The sequence below is a fragment of the Strix aluco genome, chromosome 4 (assembly GCF_031877795.1).
Source record: "Strix aluco isolate bStrAlu1 chromosome 4, bStrAlu1.hap1, whole genome shotgun sequence".
NCBI lineage: Eukaryota > Metazoa > Chordata > Aves > Strigiformes > Strigidae > Strix > Strix aluco.
Window position 1 is genome coordinate 86,903,320 of NC_133934.1, and position 10,884 is coordinate 86,914,203.

Below are 10,884 nucleotides of genomic sequence, written 5' to 3' on the forward strand. Positions count from 1 at the left end.
CTTGTTTTTCTTATAAGCCCCCTTTAAGTACTGAAAGGCTGCAATAAGGTCTTCCCAGAGCCTTCTCTTCTCCAGGCTGAACAACCCCAACTTTTTAATCCTTTTCTCATAAGAGAGGTGTTCCATCCCTCTGATCATTTTTGTGGCCCTCCTCGGGACCCACTCGAGCAGGTCCATGTCCTTCTGATGTTGGTGCCCTCAGACCAGGACACAGCACTGCAGGGGTGGGGTCTCAGGGGAGTAGAGGGGGAGAATCCCCTCCCTCGCCCTGCTGCCCACACTGCTCTGGATGCAGCCCAGGGTACAGTTGGCTTTCTGGGCTGTGAGCACACATTGCTGGTTCATGTTCAGCTTTTCATCCACAAGTACCCCCAAATCCTTCTCCACAGGGCTGCTCTCAATCCCTTCATCCCCCAGCCCATATCGATACTGGGGTTTGCCTTGGCCCAGGTGCAGGACCTTGCCTTGTTGAACCTCATGAGGTACACATGGGCCCACTCCTTGAGCTTGTCCAAGTCCCTCTGGATGGCATTCTGTCCCTCAGGCATGCCAACTGCACCACTCAGCTTGCTGTTGTCTGCAAATCTGCTGAGGGTGTACTTGATCCCACCATCTATGTCATTGAGGAAGATATTAAACAGTACTGGTCTCTAAAGGACACCACTTGTCACTGATCTCCATCCAGACATTTAGCCACTGATCAGTACTCTCTGGATGCAACCATCCAGCCAATTCCTTATCCACCAAACACTCCACCCATCAAATCCATATCTCTCGAATTTAGAGAGAAGGATGTTGCGGAGGACCATGTCAGAGGTCTTACAATAATCCAGATAGATGACATCTGTAGCTCTTCCCTTGTCCACTGATGTAGTCACTCCATCACAGAAGATCACTAGGTTGGTCAGGCAGGATTTGCCCTTGGTGAAGCCATGCTGGCTGTCTCAGATCACCTCTCTGTCCTCCCTGTAGTCCATGTAGTCAAGTAAAAGTAATTTTTAGGGTTAAATAACAATGATGAAATCACTGATTATCTTTCCATTTATGGAAGTGATGCAGACAGCCTTAGATTTTTGGGGAAAACTCCAAAAAAATTTGGGGCCAGATTTAAAAAAGGATTGAGGAACCAACTCTTGTTTCTTCCTGCTTAAACTGTTAGTACTGCTTGGAGCATGCTTTGATCAGGGACAGGTGCTGCCTGCTGACCAGCTGTTAAAACATTGTGCCTGCATGTTATTGGCACAACCAAAAGCTACAACCAAGAGGTAGGAAGGGGGTGGGCTGAGGTCTTATACCAGTGAGACTCCAAATGAAAACTCACTATGACAGCAGTAGCAGGGCTTGCAAGTGTGAGGCCATGAGAATAGCAGTGGGAGAACAACAGAGAGGCTCTGGAAAAACACTGCTGCAGCAGCTGAGGTGAGAGGCTTCAGAGCTGCAAGTGAAAGGCAAGCTACAGAACTGCAAATAGATCACCATCTACCATTATAAAAACAAAGACACCTAAGCCACTGTGAAAAATGTTTTGGGTTTTAAGACTATCTCTTCATTGTGACTGCTTATTGACTCTGAGCAGCCAAAACACACTTGACTGACCAGCATTTGAGGACAAGGTACCATTCAAATTATTCTTCTTGTCCTTGTTTGCCTGAGTGCATATCCCATAGTTCTTTGAGATTTCTGAGGGCTTTTTTTTTTCTCCCAGCTGTTTTGAACTTGCCTGTCATCAGGGAAAATATTTGGAAAGGCATTGGAAGTATATCAGAATTTCAAGGGTATTTTGCATGCTCCTTTACTCCAGAGCAGGTAGATAACAGCTAAAGTTAAAAATAAACAACAAAGACCCACTCTCTAATCCTTGTGCATATCTGACAAACCATCTAGAGATTAAAGTACTTTCAAACCTGAATATTGGGATGACTTGGGCTGAAATCCAGGAAAAGTTGAAAATAAGATCAGCAGAGAAGATATACCTTAAGTCACTTCTTAAATGGAACATATGTCAAAGTGCTGAACTCAAAATAGAATTTATATAGGATTTAGGCAACTAAGTCCAAGAGTCTGAATCCACAGAGCCTGCCTAACAGCTTAAGTGCCTAAGAGCTTGTTGATTTCTTGGTTTTCACCAGTAAAGTTGTTTTTTCAAATAGTTTGATTTTTCAAAAAGAGACACGGTGGCTCAGGGATCCTATTTTCAATTTCCAATTGAGAATATGTTATCCTGTTGATCTTCCTTTTGAGGGAAGGGAAGCCCTCTTAGGGTTCCAAGTGCATTACTTTGACACTTCCTAGTAGAACGTGTGATGAAGCCTACACATACAGCAGGGGAATGAGAAGCTGAACACTGCACTTGTAAGGATGCAGTCACAAAATCAAGGCAAAGATTTGATTATTCACAGCCCACAATCTGTTGCCCACAGACTTAGAAGGACAGAATGGGGCTAGCTGGCTTCTATAGATATTTTGTTTCTCAGTGAATCCATTAGTGTTCAGACCACTAAAATGTAGACAATAACTTTTCTGTCATTCTGTTGTTTGAGGAGAAATAATCACTAGTGACAGGCTGTAGTTTGCAATTTATGAATACAGAACTTTTGAGATACAGTTTCAAGCATTTCACTTCTTGTAACCAGCACATACAGAAGAATGTAGCTACATCGCAAAGTTGTATTTGTGTGCAAACATCCATGATTCTCAGTTCAAAGAAACAACAGAACCTCTTTGCATGGTCCAAAACAACCTGAACTGCCACATAATCATATCTATCGAAATGGTTGTGCTACTTTTTTGGTAAAGGAAGATTATTCTTTGAGAAGTTCTGAACTAGCAGCTACATTTGTTTTGAGGATATCATCATCTGAATGTCCTCCCTGGAAAAATTCTCAAGACCCAGAGGAGAAAATCAGATGTGGACAGGAATTGTGTTTAAAATATTTATGTAAAACTCTTAGCCTATCTCCAGTTGATGTCAGGCCAGATGTGGGAGCTGGGAAGTTTCCAGGCTGAAGTTACACTGCAGATAAAGAGTAACTTAGAAATAATTTAATAGTCTTTATTTTAATAAGGGCCTTATTTTCATGTTTAGAATATGGTTTGTTTTGACCTTCCCTATCATTGTCAAGTGTCTCATCTCATTTTGTCATTTTCATCCTAACAAACTTTTCACACTTTGCCTACGCTTTTTACTCAATCTGGATTGCACATGTTAAAAACTGGTTAGGAGAGTTTACAGAAGGAAAACATGAGTAGGAAAGTAAGTTCCAAAGAGTGTGAAGGATATAGGTTCATAGATAGAAGTTATGGGAAATTTGCAGGATCAAAGTGCAGAGGGGTAAAAATTGTGAAACTGTGTGCAGAAGGAAAGGAAGCAGCTCACTATCAGACTTGGAAGCGTAACAGTTGGACTGCAAACCAAACAAGGACATCAGCATTATCTGCCCTGTCTCCTTTGCCTGAGTAGTTTCACAGCTCCATTGGATCAAATGTTGTTTCTGTTCAAGAAATTGTAATTATCTCCCTCCACAGAGACTGAATCCCATAAGACCAGAGTGTCATACTACTAAAAGGCAGTGGGAATTTTGCCTTTCTCTGACCCTTCAGCTGCCTTAATACTCTAGCATCTCATTAAAATCTATAATCTGATAAATATCAAGAATATCAACAGGTATTTTCATCTTTTACCACTCACCTTCCCCAGTGTAGGGAGTGGCGCTCGGAAGATCTCGCGATGTACGGAGGGAATAGCTGTAGCCCCCCCTTGTTACGATGTAAGATGATGGATAGGCTTGTAACTCTAAGGGCACACCCACGAAGGAGGTGCTTGGCGAATGTATATAGGTAAGATACACAGTTTAATAAACGGACATTTTGTATCCACCACATTGGTGTTTGTGCTGATGTCCCCGGGAAGGTCTTAACTTCCTGCAGTATTAGTCCCTGCGACCTGAGCGCCACTGACATGTGGAGAGGCAGGTTTAATGAGACAGAGCTAACTGCAACAGCCCAGCTACTCTCCTCAGTCACTTTAGGTTAATTTTAGCTATGATTTTGGAGCAAGTCCTGTCTTCGGTTTCTACCTAGTATAGTTGGTGACTATGTCTTTATTACATTTAGATCCATTACACACCTATGGTAACAGGACATTGCCTGTGTTCAGAGGAACACAGGAGAAACAAGCTTTACTTTTTTTTCCCTTTGAACTTTAACAGTGTACCCACTTTGAGAAGACCCCATTGTTTTGTATGCTTCAGATAAAGAAGTGATGGCATAAAACATCTCTGATGCATCATTGCCATTTTACTTAACACCTTTTTCTTCCTTTGTGCTCTACCTCCACATAATTAACTTATTTTTACAGATTGATTTGTGTGAATTTTACATTTTACAGCATCTAGGATTTATTGTTATTTTGACTGAAAAAGCTTTCACCTCTTCTGTTGTCCTGAAAATTCTTGGTTTTAAGGATCATTGTACTCATATTTACTGCCCTTATCAAGGGATATCTCCTGTGATTGGATCCCTTTCTGATCGATTTAATATCTGTTCAACTTCTTTGGCATGATTTTTAAGTATCTTAGAATATGCCAGCTAGATCCTCTAAGCAATATTGCTACCTCTTTATTTAAAATAGTAAACCCATAGGAAAATATTTTTGAGCATTTTGATTTAAAATAAACCAAGAAGGATAATTTACAAAACAATCTCTGGAGGTGCATAAGCAAAATTTATTAATGATAACCACAGCAGACTACAAAACTCCAGTACAAATATTTGCACTTCTGTCACAGCCACTTATCTGATCTCTGCCAAATGCTGACAGATTTTAAAGACAATCTCATTAAGTATTAATCAAGCTTGAAAGATGCAGCTGAGTAACAGCATACTAAAGAGACATCCATCTCCAAAGACAACTGCACACTCCAAATACTCAGCCTCCCATTGCCCTGAAAAATGTTTAAAATCTGTTTCAATCCCATGCTGTTTCCTTGAATCTTTTTTGCATCTCTTTCTGATGTATTTTCCCAAAGCTTCAAATATCCCACCCCCTGTGAAATGATTAAATTCACAGAACAGGGCTTCTGTCTCAATGGTTTCACTTCACTTAATAAGAACAGTAGCAGAATAAACCAGCCGGATGTGTTTTATTTAAACATTTCTCAATCCCTGTGTACAACACTGATCACATTTCCACCTACACATTCTTTTTCTCCCATGATAGCACACATCTTTATTCTTGTTGTGCTTCCATAGCCTCTCTTCTTCATTCTTAACTTTGTGGGTTTTTTTCCATAGCATCTATTAGACTGGGGACAACCTTATGTAAGCTCTGCTGCTACATAAGCTTTTCTTCAAGTCCCTGTTTAATATTTTTCCACGATGTCTTCTCACATTATTTCCAGTGATTTCACCCCAACTCATGTTGCGTCTGTAATATTGCCTGACTTTCTCTAGGACCAGTCCTGTTTGCAAAACAATCAGCAGGTGCTACTTTATTCCATTACCGGCTGTATTATCTCAATTACTGTGTCTGTTCTGCTCTATCAGATTGTTACCAAAGACTGCACTAGTGGCAGCCTTCTGTGCTGCTCCCTCAGGCTCTGTCTGGGCCCATATCCCACAAAGATCAGTTGCCAGTATCCATCTTGAGAGACTTTGGCCTGCTTGAATGCCTTCATGGCGCAGGATGGCTCTTCTGCTTTGCAAATGTTGACACCCGAGTGCACTGACATGATTTTTGCCATCATTTCCCCACAGCTGACTGAAAGTCCAGATGCTATTTCCTTTGAGAGAGCATAATCATTGAAAGATATGGCACAGGCCACTAGTTAGGATTTTGTGTGTGTGTAGGTGGAATAGAATTTGGACAGGAGAAAAAATCTATTATAAAGCTTAGTCATGGAAAGAGCTCAGATTCGCTGCTGTTGTAAAAACATCTTTCCTCAGCCTCAGATTCACATGGCCTGTAGGTAGTGAACAGGTCCTTACAGTTATCCAGGAAAACTTCCTTGGGCACAAGGCAGGGGCATTCATTATGTGTTTTTGTCCATTATGAAATACTCTGAAACAACACATTTGGAGGGCACCCAGTCATTCACTAGCAGGACTCTACAGGAAGGAAGAAATACACAACATCTAGAGGGGCCTCTCCAGTCACAGTCCTCTAGAGAAGCCCCTGGTTTAACCATGCAAACATGTCAATAGCATTTGGTTATGAAACTATACCCAGCCTGACCAAAAAAGTGAAGTAACTCTACACCCTTCTGGACTGGCCTGGAAAACAATATGTGAATGCTATCGGTGCAAGCATCTCAGGGTAGGATGTGGACAGAGATGTGTTCCTGAGATATTCCAAGTCAACCTATTTCTGGCTCACCTAGCTTTCTAGATGTACTTCGGGTCCTGGTCCACAAAGCTCTCCTTTGGTATGAAAGACTGGCCTAGCTGTCTAATTGAATCACAGGCAGAAGCTACGCCAGGTTTTGCTTCTGAAATATTACTGTGCCATCCTTGGGTGATTCAATCTGTTCTGATTTGTATTTGTGCGTGTACCAGACTCTGGCCTGAATGTAAAATTTCTTCTATGTGAGTATGTGCTCCATCTTGTCACTCAGCAAGGTGTCGACCTTGCAAATGTCGTGGAGTGAGAGCACAGAGGGAGGAGCAGATGGGCAGAGAATGGATGGGATTGAGCACTATGGAAGAACAGCCATGTGTCAAAAGAAATGATTCCTAGCCAAAGACTGGCTCCTGTTTATTTTTTCTACCTATGCACCTCTGTGTCTGTGCCGATCTTCTGATGTCTACTCAAAAACATGCAGCTGGCTGGTAACCTTTCCTAGCTGGCAGAAGAGAGGAGCCAAATGTGCAGACAGTGCAATCTGAGGTTGCCTAAGGGAAAAATGGTATCAGATGCAAGCTAGTGTGCTACAGGGAGAGCATGGGTGCTACAGCTCTGCTGGCATGCTGCTCTGATTGACTTATTATTTGTGGCTTGTACAGTGATGTGGGAGGGGGGAATTGCTGCACATATTGTGCAGCTATGTTGGTGAGAGTCTTGTGGAACAAATTAACTTAATTGAGACTGTGCTGTGTGGGGCACTTTTGAAGGTGGATTATTCAGATTGCCCTGTAATTAGAGGCTTGGCCAAATCTGAAATTCTGAACTTCTGGCTCTGATACATGCCTCTATAGGGACTACATGAAGGGTAAAGAATTGTATAAAGTGAATAAGGCTGCCTGTTTCACTGATTTCAGTAGGATTACTATGAAATTAAATTATGTCTGGGCATAAGTAGTAAGACCAGTAAGTATATATGTTTATACACTTATCACACTTCTTACAAATCCTTAAAGTAATATATAAACAGTGAATAGTACACAATTCTTAATTCTAGATGGCTAGGAATTACAACACCTGGGAAAGAAAAGAGAGATTGGACCATCTGATTTAGAAATCTGCAACAGTAGCTTGGACGTTGAAGGCCAAAGTTAGAAATAGGTGCACTGGATTCTCACAGAAAGTGTGTATTGTGAGAACATGAAGAGGTCAGTGCTCATTCCAGGTGAGTTACTGTGTGCATGCACTTAGTCTTCCTGAAGGTGTCCTTCTCTTGCATGTGCTCCTCTGCTGTATTTCAGTGGTGCCATTTTGCTATTGGGATGAATATATGTATATCTCAGGGACAAAATACCAATATTCGTTATCTGATGAGATGGTTGTACCACCAGGGTTAGTATTGTTGAACATTTTCCACCATAATGCATAAGTTTAATTGATGATCACTGTAGTTCAGGCTGAAAGCTTTCATTTTAGTTTCTATCCCAGACTGATGTGTGGTTTATAAAGCCTGAGTGGGGAATGTTGCAATTGATTTTTAAAAGAAAGACTTGTTGGGAAGAGCCGGTTTACTTGTGGGAATGGTTTTCAGAAAGGCTTGCTCAAAACTCTGTTTTTCTGTGCTTTCTCCACGACTGCCTATTCATGCACTGTTTTGCTGTCCATTTTTCAGGGTTAGTTCGTGGAGGATAACAGCTTACTAAATCTGACCCCCAGTGGAATTGTTCAAAAAGTGGTTTCAGACCTCCAGAGGCAAAATGTCCTATTCTGGTTCTAGTAAGAATCAGCATTACTTTAGCAGAATATGATTTTTCTGCACTAGAAACATACCTGCATTGTAAAACCAGCAAAAACATATTTTTCCTCAAACCAGAGTGGAGTTAATAATAGGCTTGTTGTGGAATCATAATCCACAGAAAATATTTGCTACTTCTTGTTCATATGAAAAAGCATAAAGGCAGTATTTAAATCACTGAAAGCCAAGAAGAGATGCTTTAGAATAAGAATGTAAGGCATTGCTAGTTTATTTTAACAGTATTAGGGAGCTTTTAAATTTTACTCGTCTTTCACAAGACAGAAAATGTGAAAAGTTAGTCTAAGAATAAATAGATTTAAAAAAAATAATTAAAGCAGATCTCACCACATTTCCTCTCATACATACTCTGGGAGAGAGATCAGTATTTGCTTTAATTACCATCACCAAAGTAATTACTCCCTTTGTCAAGGTCAATTAAAAGTAATTTAATAACACTGTCCCGGCACCTTTAAAGGATTCACCAGTGTTTCTCAACCTGTTTCAGATGGTGGGTCCCAGTTATAGTCCAGCCTACAAATTTATCAGCTTTAATGTATTTGATAGGTAAATCAATATAGAGAGAAAAAGTTAAAGACTGAATCTTAGATACTTGAAGCTCATTTCAACCATTTTTTGATCTGCTCTTAAATCTAATTTTTTTTAATCCAAAAATTCTTGTTTAGTTGTTGCCTAATCCTGAGAAACCTGCAGTTCTTTAGGAGCCTTCTCATTGAGACTAAAAGCTCTCTAGGGACTTGAAGCTGTGCTTCCGTGCATGTTAAGACTGTCCACAGCCTGAGCACCTATTTTTTTTTTTGTAAGTCTTGCAGAGATCCGAAAAATGAAGGAGAGAAGAAATGTACCTGCAGTGGACGCAATGCAACAGGTGTGATCTACTAGCTCTGCCTCAGGGAGACTAAAGCCCATGACTTCAGAAAGTGCCCTACCTGATGTACTAAAGACTATTCGTATGGCTGAAGGCAAGATGCACTCCTCCTCATCCTCAAGACATGTCTTGGTGTGGAGCTTCATTTTAAGATTATGGGGAGCAGAAGAAAAGAACAAGAGGGCATGTGCTCAGCCTAGTCGCTAGCATGATCCCTCACCTAGATGGGTAGGAGTGTTGGGATCTTACTGCCAAACTTCTGTATTTTATATTAGCCAGTCAGTGCATAAACATGTAAATAGCACTTGGGCAGTGAACCTGAACACTCATCTCCCTGGAACGTATCCCAGCTACTGGTCTCCAACATGTTGAATTCCTGACATAGTAATGTTAAATTCTGTTATGCTTTGTGACAGCTTCCCAAAGGAGAGTGGAAGGCACTACCACTATGAGTAGCTTAAGAGTCTGCTCGCTGATCAATTCTTGCATCAGGAGATAGGACATGAGGATTTTAGTCTCCTCAAAAGAAAAAAATCTGCACCTGCCAACTCTTGCTGAGTGCCAGGCTACTACATGAAGTGCAGCTGCCATCTCCTTCTTCACTGATAGATTTTAGAAGATAGCAGGCCACGGTCACAAAATGTAGTTGCCGAGTCTGATCTTATCAGTGCACAACAGCTGTACTGGGAACATTTACTGTAATTAGGCAGAGAAACACCTAGTTTCCTTTTTCTTAATTGACCATGGCTGTGTGCTAGACAGCAAGCTGTTCAGTTCTGTGTGCAAAACCCCAGCAGGGCTAAAGCTGAGCCAGACAAAGAGGTTACCATTATCTGTGCTCATCACTACCCACTCTTCTTGCTCGTGGCAGTTATTACTCAACCAAGTTGTCAACAACCTATTTGCTTTTCAGCCTAGTTCTGTGAAAATGGCTCTGGTTAATTTATACAGTTGTAATATGTATACATATTCTAATAGTAAAAGTTTACCATGGCCCCCTTTGCTTTGCCAGAACTAGGTTAAGGAGCGACCACCCACACATGTCTGAGAAGCCATCAGGGAGTTTAGGTGCCTCTAGTATTAAGAGACAGATGATCAGAAGTTTTCACTAGTGGATTTTTGAACATAAGAACCTGAAATCTGTAAGTTTAAAGTCTTAAAATTTAAGCATGTAATGGGTTTCACAGCTTTTTAAAAGCTAAGCAAAGATGTGGCTAATTACTTCATTCCAACAGTAGGGAAATGACTGGTCACTGCATTTGTATCTTACAGGTTGGGACAAGAAGAATGTTGCTTTAATGTACTGATTCTAAAATGTTAAATGCAAAGAAACAATGTGCACTCTAACTGATGAACACTTTAGCTGGCTAAGTGGTTGCCTATTACTGTAAGTGGACATTGCAGGGACCTCTGACATCAGGGCTATACACTGAAGCAGAATTTCTACTGCCTGCATTTCATCTGCATATAATAATGATACTTGCTTGTCTTGGTCTGTCTTTCTCCATTTAAATAGTGCTGTTCAGGAACTTTCATATTAAGGTGCTGCAACTTAGAATAAGATGCTTCTTAAACTTACTAAGCACCTGTGTTTTTTGACTTTAGATAGATGCACTTCTCTCTCTCCTCCTAAAGTAAAAATTGCACATAGTGTTCAATTGAAGGAAGGACATTTGCCATTTATTTTCATTAGGGTGATGTGACTCAAGGGGAGACATCCAATGAAAAGTGATTATCTCAATTATGTGCCACAAGCTTGAAAATGAAAGGAGCATGTGTTTTAATGTGACTGTTTTCCCTCTGTCTCAACTTCTGTTCTCATTCCTGATTTCAATAGCATTTTCTTAAAATGTTTTATTAGCAACG